Source organism: Triturus cristatus, chromosome 12 (genome assembly GCF_964204655.1).
Source record: "Triturus cristatus chromosome 12, aTriCri1.1, whole genome shotgun sequence".
NCBI lineage: Eukaryota > Metazoa > Chordata > Amphibia > Caudata > Salamandridae > Triturus > Triturus cristatus.
This window is the reverse complement of record NC_140595.1, coordinates 728,435,197-728,452,460: the sequence shown is the minus strand read 5'-3', so window position 1 is coordinate 728,452,460 and position 17,264 is coordinate 728,435,197. Positions and strand designations below refer to the sequence as shown.

Sequence of the window (17,264 nt, the reverse complement as noted above, 5' to 3'; positions counted from 1 at the left end):
GGTAGGTTTTCAGGGGGCACCTCTAAGGTGCTCTATGTGTGCATGTATTACTAAATCTGACACTGACATCAGTGTGAGTTTAATAATATGAGATGTTTAATACCAAACATCCCTACGTTCAGTGAAGCCATCATGTCGCAGGGGACCCCTTTTTCACCAGTGTCCAGCACATGCTTTAAAAATGGCTTCCCTGATCACTTGTACTGGCAGTAGTGGAACTGATCCGCACTGGTGCATATCTTCTCATGCAGTTATGCCCTTACGTGTAGTATAGTACACCCTGCCTTAGGGTGGTGAGACCTGCTGTAGGGGTGACTTACTTATACTGCATTCAGGGTTGGCAGGCAGGACACAAAGGCTGTGAGCCATGATGTGTTTTCACTGTTGTCTGCACCAAGACTAGCAGCCTGCAACTGCAGGGGCAGTTTATATGAGCATGGCGAGGGGTCCCTTAAGGGGGCACAATTCATGTTGCAGTCCTTGGGGACCCTCTTTAGTACCTCGGCCTTAGGTACCGGGGGTGCCATTTACTAGGGACTTACAGAGGGCACTAAAGGTGTGGCCAATTGGGGAAAACAATTGTACAGTTTTGGGAAAGAGATCTGGCACTGGGGACCTGGTTACCAAGTCGAAAAGGGCACTTTCCTACAGTTGTGAATATTACAAATTATTAATCATTAAAATCGCTGCATCTGCTGTTAGCTTTTGCTTAGTGACTAAGTTAAAACGCCAGGTTGTCGCACCATTGGTTGATGGGTCATCCGACAAAGCAAACATTTAGCATTTTCATAAACAGGAGATAAAATATCGACCCAAGTATTGCAAGTGTAGTGACCCTGGTATAACCTCTATGAAGTGCTAACAATACCCGAGATCATCCCAGAATTCTGACTCACTTTTTTTACATTTTTTAAATTTTGTACTGCATCATGTGGGTGTAAAACTGGTGAGGGGGAAGGCTGGTGAAGTGCTGTCCGTTTGAGTGAATTAAAAAATCTTTTTTCAGTACACATTACCTAACACAGTGGGGTGTCTAAACAGTCCTACTTATCACATTCAAAGGGGTGAAAGCCCAATGGACACTCCTTAGCAGATCTTCCCAAAGACGTTGTAGAGTATGTTCCATTTTCCTAGTGTTAGCGACAAACTGAAAATAGAGGGGTTCTGAAGCCTAGTGATATGTGTAGCTAAATAGATGAGTTTCAAAACATTCAGAGGGCAGTGGGCCATGGGTAGAATAGAATTGTGCATATTTATGCAAGAGAGAGCGAGTGGTAAGTAACTAACTTTACATGATGTCTAGATTGCTCAAAATACAACACAGTAACACTGGTCAGCCCCATCCTACATCTCCCCAGTCAAAACTCAATGCGTCCATCCATCCACAGGCAGACCAGTGTGCAGCACACAGCCCCAGCAAGCTCAAGTCCTTCCAAAGAGACATCCCCTCTCATGGGAACTGAACCCCACACTACCATGGCCCTGTGAACGAGGTCCTTCACTTACAGCAGCTTACAAAACCCTGGGGCAATCATAATTTTCAAGCTACCTCTTCATGTAAAGCAGGTGACCAAAACGTTCTTCTTCAACATCAGGACCATATGACAAATTTTCATCACACTGGGTCCCCTACAGACTTCTAGTCGCCGAAGCTATCCATGATGCACGGCTGACCTTCCTACAGCAGGAAGTTCGTACTTAACCTACAAGAGGTTACTTAAAACTTGACTGGCTACACTTCTGACCAGCCTTGCGGGCAGATGATTCTGCATTGGTAGAGCTTTCTTTACAGCAGGGACAGCCACACTCTGATACTCTATTCTAACTAGAACATAAAACCTACACATCTAACCCTTCCACCCAACCAGGACAGCTGTTCAACACAGGATTGCCTCATCGACTGACAGTGAGAGATCTAACTTCTGAAATAGTCTAGAGTAGCACTGTATACCTTCAGCATTACTGATATTAGTACGCGTGGCAGAATACCACAGTGACATGTTCGGAGCACACCTCTCACCATCATGCACGACTCGCAACCCTTCACACATAGACCAAACTCTGAAAAAACTCTCTTTACTAACCATGTTTTCAAGCTGGGTAGCCGCTTATCCAACTCTTAATACGGAAGTTAGTGCCACTAGAGAGGTATGAGACTCTAAATATTTATGGGATAAGGTATCCCTTGCTGTACATTATAAGGATATTGCAAGTCATAGTCATAGAGAGTTACATGACCATATAGAGAAATTAGATCACAGTTCGAGTTCCTTTATAATGTCAGGGAACTCCGGGGTGACTTGCGATATCCTATTAACATATGCCATTTTATTTCTTATAATACATGGTGACACCATCACCCATCCCACAAACCCCTTAAATCATTGATGTATTGCTCTTCTGATATGAAAGACCTGGGGGCAGATTTATGAGCCCCTTGCGCCACTTTTGCGTCACTTTTAACATGGGAAAAGTGACGCAAAAGAAGGGGCTCATAAATCTGCCCCCTGATGAGTAAACACAAAATCTATAGTGCGATATTAAACACTCCAAAAAGCTATTAGTAATTTGCTGTAAAAGGATTTTAGAATCAGTTTACTGTAAATCAGATTAAAAATGCTGCAGCTCAAAATGTATACTTACACGCAGAGAGGATCTATTTTTTCTGTAATGAGATTGGGCGTGCAAAAAACTTTAAGATATTGCCGTACAGATCACCTTTCTGCTGATCACTATTTATTTTAGAAAAACAGACTAAAATAACAAAAAAACAGTTCTCGTTTTTATTGTTTGAACTGCAGCTGTAATCTTACTCTGCTTTTCACTTTGGCATTATGAGGTCTTGACTCATACTACCGTAATATATGATTACAGCTGAGCAGCATTGTCCTTCCATTATTAAATTACCAGTGCTGGGATTAAGGGGGATCCGCGGTATCCCGGCAGCTACTATTTATCTGGATCGGGGATGCTTCCAGCCCCACTGAGATATGCTGAATTTGTCCCGGTGTACTTGGGTAACACCGAGACACAATTCAGCAGTGCCCACACATGGTCTGCTTTCTGTTCGGAGCAGCAACGCGCAGACAGTGAAGGGGGATTTCATATTTAGATTCCAGCTGGGCCCAAAACAACTGCTGGATTTAAAGGGACATCAGCCCTCCTTTTGTTTGCTTATCATCATGGCTGGTAGCTTTATGAAGCCTAATACTTAGAGGCCAATTAAATGGAAAGTACACAAAGGCCTGCAGCTTGTTATCACTTCACAAACACTTCAAATAAACCTCGATTTGAAGGCGAGCTTTTGACTTTGTTCAATTGCTACACATGTACTGTCGATGCACTGTAAGTACGTCAGATACATAGGTCTGCATGAGTATTTACACGAATAACAACTCAAATGGAACTTACTATATGTTATTTAATTCTTTGATATCGCTACTTATCCCCCTGCGGCTGTCAGAGCACTTTGTATCACACGCACAATATACATTGACAATAAATCATAAGTGTGTAAATCAATATTCTGGAAGTTACAACAGACACTGAGAGTTTCAAAGTGTAGGAGTCAAACATTGACTTTACTGTTAGGGATTAAAGTCTATGAACCGCAAGTAATTAAAGGATCTCTGCATCAACAGCACTAATCCACTTGCCTTTCTACATAAAGTAAGTATCTGTAATCTGCATGTTATGTGCTTTGCAAGCGAAAAAGTATTTAATTTTAAAAAACGACATTAAAAAACTAAAATCTTGGCAGCGGTGGGATTCGAACCCACGCCTCCAGAGAGACTGGAGCCTAAATCCAGCGCCTTAGACCGCTCGGCCACGCTACCACATGGAATTTTCCTGTCCACTGTGGCAAGTTGATCAAACATTACAAACGTGCTGTGTCTTCGTAGACGTGTAGGGCCGCGCGCCATGAACAGACAGGTGAGCGAGTTAGAGCGAAGCAAGGTTTAATACCTTTCTGCTCATTTGTCTTTCCTTATTTACTCCCCTTCCAAAGTGTATGTTTGCCCAGTTGCTTAGAAGCGTGGGCTTTTATCACCGTACGGAGACACATCACGCAGCCTTTTACTGTTTGCAGTCACTGTCCTTTTAGCACTGTGGTGGCACATCTTGTCACCTTTATAGTTAGAATTCAAGACAGAAAGTTTTTGACCAATGCAATCCTTGTCACTTTATTTTCTTTGTAACTCTTCCTCGTCCGGTAAGAAGTATTATAGGTTGGGGCGCCCACCAAGGAACCCCCCACGGGAGGCAGGTTCAACAGCATATTGCTGGGGCCTACTTCACCCATTTTTTTAAAAAATATTTTTTTAATTGGTTTTACAAAACATTAAGTCAGGCATCATACAGCAATGTAGAAGGGCATATAGACAAGTGATATAACAGGGCCTATTTACCATCAGCACAGGATAATACTACAATGTTAAACATCCACAAGTGTCTGCAAATGGCAACATGGAGTGATCCAATACCCTTGAAATCGGTTTTCGATCAGCATGTCTATACAAGTCATTCTCGTGATCCTGGTATGTACCAGGATGTTTGGCAAAGTGGATGGCAAGTTATGAAAGCCTTCAGAATATAATATTATTAAAAACATCATAACAATAAAAAATAATCTCCCCACCTCCCCTCCCTCCCCGCTACTTCCCCCAATGACCACAATTTGAGTATAAATAGGGAAGAACTGTTGGTTGTACAGAATCGCGGCAGGCGTATCCTCTTGTGAAATGTACGCTTTTAATTTCATTGCGAAATCTGTCTCTATTTGGCTTCTTTGTACACAGTCTCCCTGAGTGCTGGGTTCATCCATGGCTAGGGTGACCAGATTCTCAAAACAATCAAGCATTTGCAATGCAACAGGTCTTGCATTTGTTAGAGGTAGAGCTATTGGTATTGTAAATGACAATGTTTTCTTAATAAGTTTTGGTTTGCAGTATAGTGAATTTATGTAAAGAGACATAGCTGCAGCACTGTTTAGAGGACTAAGTATGGGGAATTATAACTGGTAACTGAGACTCAGCTGCAGCACTGTTTAGTGGGCTTAAAATGGAGGAATTACTGGCGGTGTTGAGAGGAGCAGGTAGCAGCAGTGTGCACTGTTTAGAGGATTAAGAATGAATACTTTGACAGGATGAGAGAAGCAGCTGCAGCAATACCCAGAGGAGCGATAATGTGGAATTACCACTAGGACCAGAGAAGCAGCTGTAGTACTGTCTAGAGGTGTAAAACGGAGGAATTACTACTGGGATTATGGAAGCAGTTGCAGCACAAAGACAGTTTAAGATTGTTCCACGAACGTTGCATTTTAGGTCTGTTCCAATGTTTTGGTGGTGTTGGCACCATATATTGCATTTTTATATGTGCTCATAAATGTGTTTCCATGATACTATGGTGCGTAGCGACAGGTTAGTGTCCGGCCAAGGCTCCTTCCTATCCCTTCTTTTGTTGCTTGGTGTTGTTAAGGTGAAAGCGCCGTGAAGATGTAAGTAGTCACATACTAGTGAACGAAGCGCCGCAATTTGTGAAAGTGAAAGCACCATGGAGATCTAAAAACTCCCATACCAGAGAATAAAGCGCAGCGGTTTGCTAAAGTGAAAGCGCCATTGAGATAGAATTAGTCACATACCGGGAATGTAGCACTGCGATTTGCTAAAGTGAAAATGCCAAAGATATTTAAGAGGTCATATACCAGAGAATAAAGCGCCGTGATTTGGTGAAGTGAAAGAGTTATGTAAATCTGCCGTCTTCAAAATATTGCAAAAGCAGCTGGAAACGATCGGGGAGATGTGACCTGGATTTCTTTTCCCTTGCCTGGTATGGCAGACATTGTATATGTATACACTAGTATATTTTATAGCGCTAACATCATTGCGGGGTTAAAGGGCACTGTATATAGGTAGGTGTGAGCAAAACATTAGGCAGAACTCGACCATGAATTAACTTGAAACAATGGCTGGTGTTGTTAAAGCGAAAGCGCCGTGAAGTTGTAAAAAGTCACATATTGGAAAATGAAGCGCTGCGATTTGTTAAAGTGGAAGCGCTATGAAGATTTAAGAGGGCACATATTGGAGAAAAGCGCCGAGGTTTGTTAAAGTGAAAGCGATAAAAGATCTAAGAAGTCACACACCAGAGAATAAAGTGCCGCATTTTGCTAAAGTTTAAGCGCTGTGTAATCTAAGAGCGTTACAACAAACAAATGATGGACGGAATGCTGACAATGCAGACATTCTCCCCCAGTCAAGAGATCTGGGTTAGGGTTAAATCCATCGTTCTTTTGCCCACTATGCCACCCCAGTTCAGACATGGCCATATGCAAATCAGTCTTGACCCTGTGCCTCATGGGAACAGTCCAGCCCGAACTGCCAAGCCATGTCTTCCCTGGACCGGAATCAAGCATCCTAGGACCGGTTTCTGGCTATCAGCCGTCATCAGCCAGGATAGCTTGACTCCAGTGGCGTAGTGAGCACGGGTCCCACGTCTGGGAATACCCATCCCACTTAGGGCGAAAAGCGTTACAACAAACAAATGATGGACGGAATGCTGACAATGCAGACATTCTCCCCCAGTCAAGAGATCTGGGTTAAATCCATCGTTCTTTTGCCCACTATGCCACCCCAGTTCAGACATGGCCATATGCAAATCAGTCTTGACCCTGTGCCTCATGGGAACAGTCCATATTTATACTTAACAAGGGGAACCCGTGAGGTAGGAAGGACCTAGGGTACTTACTAGTTTGAAAAACAAAAGGTCCTTCAAAAGCAATACAATATGGGATAAATATAGACCAGAATCGGCTCTATATAATTATGCAATGCCCAGCCGGACATTGAGGTTTTAATGATCAAGAAAAACAGATAATTTAGACATACGTTAGAATATAGAGTGGGACACAGTCCTGCGTCCTTCAACACTTAACAAAAAATACAAACAGTCAAACATATAAGACATTTATCAGGCTGAAGAGAGAAGCTTATAGCCAATACGAGATTCAAGGGCAAGCTTTCACGGTAGTACAATGTCATGCACAATTTTAACATATGCGTTTAACATGCATGTTTGTACATAGGGTCGACGACGTTTCGATCTATTCAACCAATACATAGATCATCATCAGGACTAGAGAATACACAAGCCTGAGAGTGCAATTCCAGAATCGGAGACGAACAATTCCTGTTTACTTATTAAAACGGAACCGAATAAGGTTGTAGGTTCGGGGGTCCAGCGGCCAGGAGAAGATTCTCAAAATGTGGCAACGCTGAAAACATTTGTTCGTCGTGGCGTGTAGAAGGAGCTGTAACAATATTCAGCTTCCGGGTATCGCGGCTTGACAATCCAAGGTCCGCCAGAAAACGAGTGAACTGCATGATCGCGAGGGCGAAAAGCCAGATCTCTTGACTGGGGGAGAATGTCTGCATTGTCAGCATTCCGTCCATCATTTGTTTGTTGTAAAGCTTTTCGCCCTAAGTGGGATGGGTATTCCCAGACGTGGGACCCGTGCTCACTACGCCACTGGAGTCAAGCTATCCTGGCTGATGACGGCTGATAGCCAGAAACCGGTCCTAGGATGCTTGATTCTGGTCCAGGGAAGACATGGCTTGGCAGTTCGGGCTGGACTGTTCCCATGAGGCACAGGGTCAAGACTGATTTGCATATGGCGATGTCTGAACTGGGGTGGCGTAGTGGGCAAAAGAACGATGGATTTAACCCAGATCTCTTGACTGGGGGAGAATGTCTGCATTGTCAGCATTCCGTCCATCATTTGTTTGTTGTAACGCTTTTCGCCCTAAGTGGGATGGGTATTCCCAGACGTGGGACCCGTGCTCACTACGCCACTGGAGTCAAGCTATCCTGGCTGATGACGGCTGATAGCCAGAAACCGGTCCTAGGATGCTGGATTCTGGTCCAGGGAAGACATGGCTTGGCAGTTCGGGCTGGACTGTTCCCATGAGGCACAGGGTCAAGACTGATTTGCATATGGCCATCTCTGAACTGGGGTGGCGTAGTGGGCAAAAGAACGATGGATTTAACCCAGATCTCTTGACTGGGGGAGAATGTCTGCATTGTCAGCATTCCGTCCATCATTTGTTTGTTGTAACGCTTTTCGCCCTAAGTGGGATGGGTATTCCCAGACGTGGGACCCGTGCTCACTACGCCACTGGAGTCAAGCTATCCTGGCTGATGACGGCTGATAGCCAGAAACCGGTCCTAGGATGCTTGATTCTGGTCCAGGGAAGACATGGCTTGGCAGTTCGGGCTGGACTGTTCCCATGAGGCACAGGGTCAAGACTGATTTGCATATGGCCATGTCTGAACTGGGGTGGCGTAGTGGGCAAAAGAACTATGGATTTAACCCAGATCTCTTGACTGGGGGAGAATGTCTGCATTGTCAGCATTCCGTCCATCATTTGTTTGTTGTAACGCTTTTCGCCCTAAGTGGGATGGGTATTCCCAGACGTGGGACCCGTGCTCACTACGCCACTGGAGTCAAGCTATCCTGGCTGATGACGGCTGATAGCCAGAAACCGGTCCTAGGATGCTTGATTCTGGTCCAGGGAAGACATGGCTTGGCAGTTCGGGCTGGACTGTTCCCATGAGGCACAGGGTCAAGACTGATTTGCATATGGCCATGTCTGAACTGGGGTGGCGTAGTGGGCAAAAGAACAATTGATTTAACCCAGATCTCTTGACTGGGGGAGAATGTCTGCATTGTCAGCATTCCGTCCATCATTTCTTTGTTGTAACGCTTTTCGCCCTAAGTGGGATGGGTATTCCCAGACGTGGGACCCGTGCTCACTACGCCACTGGAGTCAAGCTATCCTGGCTGATGACGGCTGATAGCCAGAAACCGGTCCTAGGATGCTTGATTCTGGTCCAGGGAAGACATGGCTTGGCAGTTCGGGCTGGACTGTTCCCATGAGGCACAGGGTCAAGACTGATTTGCATATGGCCATGTCTGAACTGGGGTGGCGTAGTGGGCAAAAGAACGATGGATTTAACCCAGATCTCTTGACTGGGGGAGAATGTCTGCATTGTCAGCATTCCGTCCATCATTTGTTTGTTGTAACGTGTAATCTAAGAAGTCACATACCGGCGAATATTGTGCCGCGAAAAGCTTCTAAACGTTTTTCAACACCAATGAAGCATGTTATTTATTCCATTGCCACGGTACAAAAAAACAAACCCCTGCCTCTAAAACATTTTAATGGGTACATACAAGCTTCCCTGCTGTTTAGCTGTTTTCAGTCGCGCACGCACACATGTTTGATATTAATGAAACCTCCTGAGGATGCCACAAGGGTGTATTACAGCTTCTGCCAAGAAGATCTAAAAAGTCACGTATGAAAGAATAAAGCGCTGCGATGTGTTAAAGTGGAAGCGCCATGGAGATGTAAGCAGTCACACACCGGAGAATAAACATTGCAGAAGCTACCGGGAAATATTGGGCAGATGTGGCCTCTGGCTGTTTACCCCTGTCTAGTATGGGAGGTATTCTATTTATATATATATATATACTATAGCGCTAATATTATTGCGTGGTTTGAGGGCGCTGTATATAGGTAGGTGAGGGGAAAAACACCAGCCAGAACTGGACCATGAGTTTACTTGAAACAATGCCTGGTGTTCTTAAAACCAAAGTGCCATGGAGATCTAAGAAGCCACACACCAAAAAGAAGGCAGACCCCCGCCCAAAAAATAATGCGAACGATGGAATGTAAGTAAAAACACGCGTCCACCATTGTCCCGGCTGCGCACGTCACCCTGCCTGCAGTAGGAAACTAGCCAGTGTACATGAAAGCAAAAGTCTCCCGTTACAGACGCAGGCTACAGCGTGAAAAACAGATGGCACACTGCACTTCAATTAAAAGAAGTGCAAGCAGAGCGAACTAAAACTGTAGTTAGGCGCCGCTGTATTGGAACTACACGGAAGTTAGAAATGACCAACAGCCAACAGAAAGGGAGATAACAACAACACTACCACAAGTAAGCCAATAGCAAGCGGAAAAACAGATTACATAAATTTTAAGCCAACATACAGATTCCTTTATGTCTCGCTGAGACAGCGCATGCAGCGCATGCGCTGCCAAGGCGAGACCTAAAAACGGGGGACAGGTCATAGACATAGAAGTAGAACTATTTGACAGCTGTCATAGACATAGAAAAAGGACTACAATGATAGCTCCCTCCACAGACTGAGATGAAGCATTACAGACAACAAATCCGAAGTCTTTAATTGGCACCCCTCTCCTTTATGCAGCAGCATTAGTACTTTTTATTACATTTACACTTTTAAGGACTATAGCATATATTTGCCAAAAATCAATAAAACATCACAGGCTAGAAAACGCCAGAATTACTAGCTTTATCGATGCTCGTTTCTATAGCTGCCCGTCAGCACCACGTAAAAGTACAACTCACTCATGTTGCTTAGTTCCTCATGACAGAAAAGCATGGGAGGTAAACTGCGGAATGCTAAATTGCCAAAGGGCAGCCATTGACCAATGTAAGAAAAACCCTTCTCTCCAGGTATTACTGCCTTAGGGTCTTAAGGGTTGCAAAGGCTGGCCGACCACACAGTCCTCCCACATTTGTGTGGTCACTGCTGGGATGTCATGTTACCTTACTGGGGTATGTATAGTGCACTCTAGCCATTGGTATCATCTCATAGCGCAATAGTGTGAAGACCTGAGCAAAAAGCTCGAGCAGCGCTGCTCGCCTTTTCCACAGGCGTTAACCCTGCTCCTTTAAGTCCTTTCCAGCTAAACAGTTTGCCGTGATCTGAAAGGTCAGTCAAAAGGTCAAGTCATAGCTTTGATATGGAGAACACAGAGCATGCATCAATTGGTTATGAATAAAACATGCAATGAGCAATACAGTAATCCTTGCACGGTATGCATAAGGGCTACTGAAAAGTTTGTATGGCTATGAATACAAGCTACAGGATGAAGAAATATTGTTTTATCCAAAGTAGAAACTTTTGGTAAGAGACATGGGCTAGGCAATTGAAGATCTTTTGGATTGCCACCTGGACAGTATGCTTGCTCGTGAAATTGATAAACTGCTGATGCAAGCAATAGATGCACAACTTCCATGTGCAACTGATGAGCTATTAATTATAGATCTTTGGCTAAGTACAATTTAAAGGCTTTGGGAATGTGCAATATCTAGGCTACTGATACATCTAATAGACCACTAATGGAAGCAAAGGGCATGATATGGGAATGTGCAATGTGCAATCTATATGTTCTTGGTATATGAAACAGATAAGCTATTGCCACATATCCACTTTTAGTAAATATGTTTAAATAATGCAACAATAGGGGACATTTTTTACAATTTGAAAAACATGTTGGAAACAGTGAGCAGATTTAATAGCAAAGGCAGGTTTAACCTGAAGCCACTGAATGAAGGCCTCAAATAGCGACTCAGCCTTTTACCTGATCACCAGTGTTCCGTTTCCCAGGATTTCTGTTCTGATCTTGGAACTGGTAGAAATTATGGCTGGAGCTTGAGAATGTGTTATCGGACACTCATCCTAACATTCAGAAATACTTTAACGTTTCTGTTTCGTGTACTTCTAGGTGGGATATCTGGGGGAGCAGCAAACACACAGGTCTGTGTATGCCCAAATCCGACTTTCAGAATGCAGAACTCTCTCTTAAATTTCTCCTATGTCAGCAAAGCAGCGATGACAACAATGTACAGCACGGCGTGTATGATTAATAAAAAGTAGGCCAAGTGCCCATCCTCCCACGTAGACTTCCTCCAGGCCAGCTTGGGTCTAATAAAAGGACCAAGATTAAGCAGGCGCATGCTCCACGTTTCTTTCATTTCAAGGTCAGCGTTGTGATTTGATAAACCAAGGCTTAGAAAAATCCAACGTCGGAACACAACACTCTGCCCAATCCGCGGAAACAGGTCAAAGAAATACAAAAAACGGCCATTAAAATACTCACGTCGTTGCGGGCTTGCAGGCTGGAAAGGCAAGTCTTGTGTCGCTTCAGAATGACTGAGGCAGCTCTGATGCGGAGGCAGGGTTCCGACGGTGCTGGCAGGGCTGGGGAAGCGTCACAAAGCTGCTGCTGGATTCTGTTGTAGTCCCGACCCTCGCTCGCTTTAAGGCAGAGCAGGGTCACACTGTAATCTTGCTGCAGGCGGTAAAAGCGGTGTCATGCCTGTCACAGGTGGTTCTAACCAGCTGTTGTGCCGATGCCTGGCCCAATGACGTAGGTGGCGCTGCGTGTAAAAAGAGAAGAGAAATCCTAAGAGGAAATGTCTCACTTCAAGGATTTCCCTTCCTGCTACAGCGCTCACCTCAGTGACGTCACACGCCGTAAACAGTGCAAAGAGAGCATGCACGCGCATGCTCAACCGGAACAATGAATAACCGGGACATTTCTGTGTTTAACCTGGACACTGTTTGAAAACCAGGACATTTGTGTCACTTGGAGAAAAGTGTCGAGACCCGGACACTTCTCCAAAAACGGGGACCGTCTGGGGAAAACCGGGACGTCTGGTCACCCTATCCATGGCCCTCACAGCACATGTTCTCTTCTGCACACCTACTCCCTGTAGGAGAGTAGGATCTGCAATTATGTTGCCCCCACTTTTTTTCTGATGTTAACACTGGTTTCTGGCAATAGTCTGGCTGGGTCCCTGCTAATCAGGGCCCCAGTCTCTCTGTTCTCTCTAAACAACTTGGAGTGCATATTAGATGCACTAGTGATTGGATACTGTGGTACCTTATGAGCCCCTAGTATATGGTACCTTAGGTACCAAGGGCATAGATACTTCACAGGCCTACCAGGGGCTGAAGCATGTATTATGCCACCCCTGGGAAGCAGACTAAATCTGACACCACAGGCCTGCTACTGCAGCCTGGGTGAGGTAGTGTTAGCACTCTTCACTGAGGTATAGGTTCCCTATATCTCACCTTACACACACATATAAACCTATCAGTCACCTCTAAGGCAGGCCCTATCAATCCTGAGGACAGGGTGCTTGGTTTTACATGTGAGGGGGTGCCTCTGCCTGAGCAGGGCCCCTCTGCAGCTCTCAGAGTCTATTCTCTGTAGCTGTTTGTTGATGTGGTTAAACCATATACTGTTAAGTGCATTATAACCTACCAGTAAATGCTAACTTTGGGATGGCTGCATCAAAACATGTTGTGTTTGGTGTCAAACGCCTTGGAATCATACCCCCACACCAGTAACTGGTGTGGGAGTATGATCCCACCCTTCTAGAGGGATAGACATGTACCTACTGTGGAAACACAGTAGAAATCTGAAAGAGCCTGGCATCACAAAATGGATGCCACCAGCACAGACACTGGGCTGCCCTCCTGCTGCTGACAAGAAGAATCCTGGACCTTCGATGTTCCACTACCTTTGGAAGACTGAAGAATCTCCCTTGGAGTCAAGGAGTGACACCCCTGCTTGTCAGGCACCAAAACTTTGAATCAACGGTCGCAAACTTTCCCGCTCCCGCCGGAGTCCGAAGTCCCAGCAGCCCCGGAAGGGGATTTCCTGACTTCTCGATGGCCATTGTGAGTCCCCAGCAAACCTGAGGCGAGGGGACCCCACGAGTGATGAGGAACAGCAATACCCGGGTACCAAGCACTATTGTCGAGTGCAACCCCTTCACGACATTCTACAAACTTGTGCATTGGACCAGGTGTGGCCAAGCCTCCAGCAGGATTTCCCTCAAAAATCAGAGGCCTACCTCGTCCCGAGTGACCGTGGGCTCCTGTGAAGTGAATCCTCACGAGGCGTCTTCGTGATCCCTTGCCGGTTGGCTTGTGGGTACCCTGAAGACTTTTTCATCAAACCAAAGGGCTCCCCTGGTTGCTCACAGCCTGCTCTGACTTAACCTTGCTGAGTGAGTCCCTCAGACCTTGCTGGTCTGCACCACTGACCTTCTTCACATTCCATGAGACTTGCTGTTGCCAAGGCTTGTTGGCTCCAATCCAGTTGCCAACACCTCAGTAAGCTGCAGACTTTGTGGGACACTCCGAATTCAGCTCCTGGTCATCGTCGACGCCTCCTGGACCTCGTGGCTGAAGAGTCAAGACACCCGTGAATCACCTGAAATCACCCGACTACCGTGGGCATCCATCTTCCTGGCCCCGGGTCACTGACAAGTGACTGTGAACACTGTCCCTTCTGCTTTCAGGTATTTCTTCCTTCTGAATCCAGCCTTGGATTCCACCGGACACTTCTCCAGTCTTCACAAGCAGCAAATCTTCTTCGGCTTCCATTGAAAACGATGCCGCGATCCGACACCAAAAGAAACCTATGCACCCGGCTTCCCTGGGTGAGGTAACTCGTGCACTCCGGTGCTCCTGTGGGTGTTGGCCCTCGAAGTACTTACCTTGTAAGGGGCTTGCTAGTAGACTCTGCCGAAGTACCCTAAAACTTTAAAAATCCAACCGCGACTTGCTCCACTGAAATCAATAGGGAACCCGCGGCTGTGTTCTCACACTGCACGCGTCTCCCGTGGTTCCTTTACTTACCTGCCTTGGGTGGATTAGTGAGGCCCCAGCGATTCTAAAGGCCCTAGGCCTTGTCCCCTTGCAAGTCGACATTCCTAAATCTCTTTTTTAGTATAAGGTCTGGTACGCCCCTAGGGCCCCCGCCATATAAGTGCTTAATTTGTTGTGAAACATTGATTTGTGCATATGTTCCTGACTTCTAATCTCATAAAGAGATTAGTAGAGTGTGTCTAGAAATAAATACATATATATTTTATATATATACCTGTGTGGTGTCCTTTCATTTGGTAATTCAAGAGATTATGAGGTAAAACAAGCTGCTTTACATTCCTCTGAGACTTAGCCTGAAGGCTGCTCTCCACAGCTACCACTAGGATAGCTTTCTTTGAAAGGTTGTCTTAAACCTATCTACCATAAGAGTCGAATTGGACTGGTGCAAGGTGGCCACTATAACTAGTGACCAGCATATGCCAGGCCAACTTCTCACACTCCCCCCCATACTTCCCTGTGCACCAGGGGCGTAACACAGGCCCCCGCAGCCCCCGCGTTGCGGGGGCCCCCCGCGCTCCAGGGGCCCCCTTAGCAGAGCCAGCATTTTTTTGGTAATCAATACATTACGTAATTTACGTTACGCCCAGCGCCGTCATTCGTTGCACTTTGCCGTGGCCTCTTCATATTGTCATGCGCAGCGCGCAATTAAAAGTGCGCGCGTGACTGTTGAGGTGAGGCATCACAAAGGCCAGAGAGGACTGATAGGGACTGTGCTGCCGCCGGCCGTAATTTAATTATTTCTAGCCCCTGGCTCGCCTTGCAGTCTTGCCCAGTCTTCTGCTGCCCGCAGGTGAGTCTGTCCGTCTGAGCCAGGAACAAAAAGTCCGTGTCAGAGGGTGGGGTGGAATAGAATGCATCATGGGGCGTGCGGCCGGGGTTGAATAAGTAAAAGGTAGTATAGGCCCCGGACGGTTCTGTTCTCTGCAGTGGAGACCACGACGATTGCTCCAGTTTGTGAGAGTAGGGATGGTGGTTGTGGCTTTCGCACCATCGCGTGGCTGCAATAAATCAAACATTTTAATCATGATGATTGTCACCGTTACAATCATCGTGATTAAAATGTTTTACTTATTGCTGCCATGCAACGGTGCGCAAGCCGCAACCACCATCCTCGCTCTCAGTCTCATAAACTTTACTGCACCCCCACCTGCGTGAATTGCAGAGGGAGTGACATATTGCATGCCAGGACTGGAATCGGAGGAGGCGGGCGACCGGGCCCGGTCAGCCCGGCCCCACGGTAATTAACACATCGCCACAGCTCGAGGCCTGGCAAGCTGTAGTAAGGTCAATCTCCCCTGAGCTTGGATGCAGGCTCGAGGCTGCCGGTGTCTCGTTTTGAGTCTATCAGTGTTGCTGACTGAGGATTTGTGGCGCCTTCAACAACAGCAACACCATCTAACTCCTGTACAGGAGGCGGGCACATTGAAAAGTAAGGAGACCGAGACATTTGCCTAATTTAGCCGGTGTGCCACTCACTAGTAGGTTTCTGTAAACCAGGCACAAAAGCATACCCGGAGCTCTGTAGAAGAGTTTCATAATTAAAGAGGCAGCAAAATCTGGTCTTAACGTAATTTTTGTTTTAATAGAGAACCACATATTTGGAACTGAAATGGAATTGTATGCAAATCCCATCGGATGCATTTATTGTTTTTCATAACACTGTGCATTGCCTTTCGGTTACTTCAGAGCACTCAGTATTTCAGAACTTTACATATTTGTAATAACCTCAGAAATAGATATCTAATGTGTCTCTTGCAAAAAAGGATGATGACATTAAATACATGCTATCCCAATTCATTTACCGCCAGTTAATACCTGGAGGTCGAATGCACACATTAAACAATCACTGCCACCGCTTTATTTTTGCCCTCTTCTCGGGGCTAGGATACCTTTATAGTTAGCAGCGCATTACTAAAACTGATAACATATTGTAAACCAAACGTGAGCTACCCCTAACACAGCTGCATCAGGCTTATAGAGCAAACGTGGTAAACGAGTGAACGTGCTATCTGGAACACCTCGAATGGGGGCCCAAATTTTCTTCATCTCAATGTCCGGCCTTTCGCTTGCATTTAGATAAAACCACACACCGGTGGCGGTGGGCTCCAACTAAGTGTGTGCCTCACAGAGCCTGAGGCTGCCTTGCCCAAAATCATGCCCGGCAGTGCACTCTGTAGTTTGGTGCTGTAACGATGAGCATGAATCTAGCTCCACTAAAGAAGTTTCCTGTAGACTACAGTTTTTAAATTATAGAGCAATAATACCATAATCACCCTTCATTGATGTTATGGAGGCTACACTACAGCCTGTAGTGTAGCCTCCATAACATCTTAATGAATAGTGCTTATGTTATTATTGCCATATAATTTAAATACCTAATAAGAAAGGCCTTTGGTGCCTCGGTGGGCTCTGCGATTGCAATCACAATTGAAATGTCGCACATAAGCAATCTAAAAAACTTGGCAGCAATGCCGCAGGTACGTGCGCACATTATTTCAAGCGCTTGTTGGTAAATGCAGCCGTGCTTCGTTTGCATTTTGAGGATAATTTAAAACAGGCGAGTCTCTTCTGACAGTCCTACTAGATGTTGGTTTTGCCGTGAGATTACTGCACAGCTCCTGCCTCAGCCTGAGGCTAATGCAGTATGGTGCCTGTCCGTGCGCGAGTCGGTGTCACACTTAGGCAGCTAAGATGGATTTGTGTATTGTAA

At 45.7% G+C, this 17,264-nt stretch overlaps 1 non-coding gene across 1 annotated transcript; it reads right to left on the bottom strand.

Annotated features, from left to right (window-relative positions):
* Positions 1-3,754: 3,754 nt before the first annotated feature.
* TRNAL-UAG (transfer RNA leucine (anticodon UAG)) lies at positions 3,755-3,836 on the bottom strand. The gene has a single exon. It is a non-coding gene; the product is annotated as a tRNA-Leu (tRNA).
* Between the last annotated feature and the right edge of the window lie 13,428 nt (positions 3,837-17,264).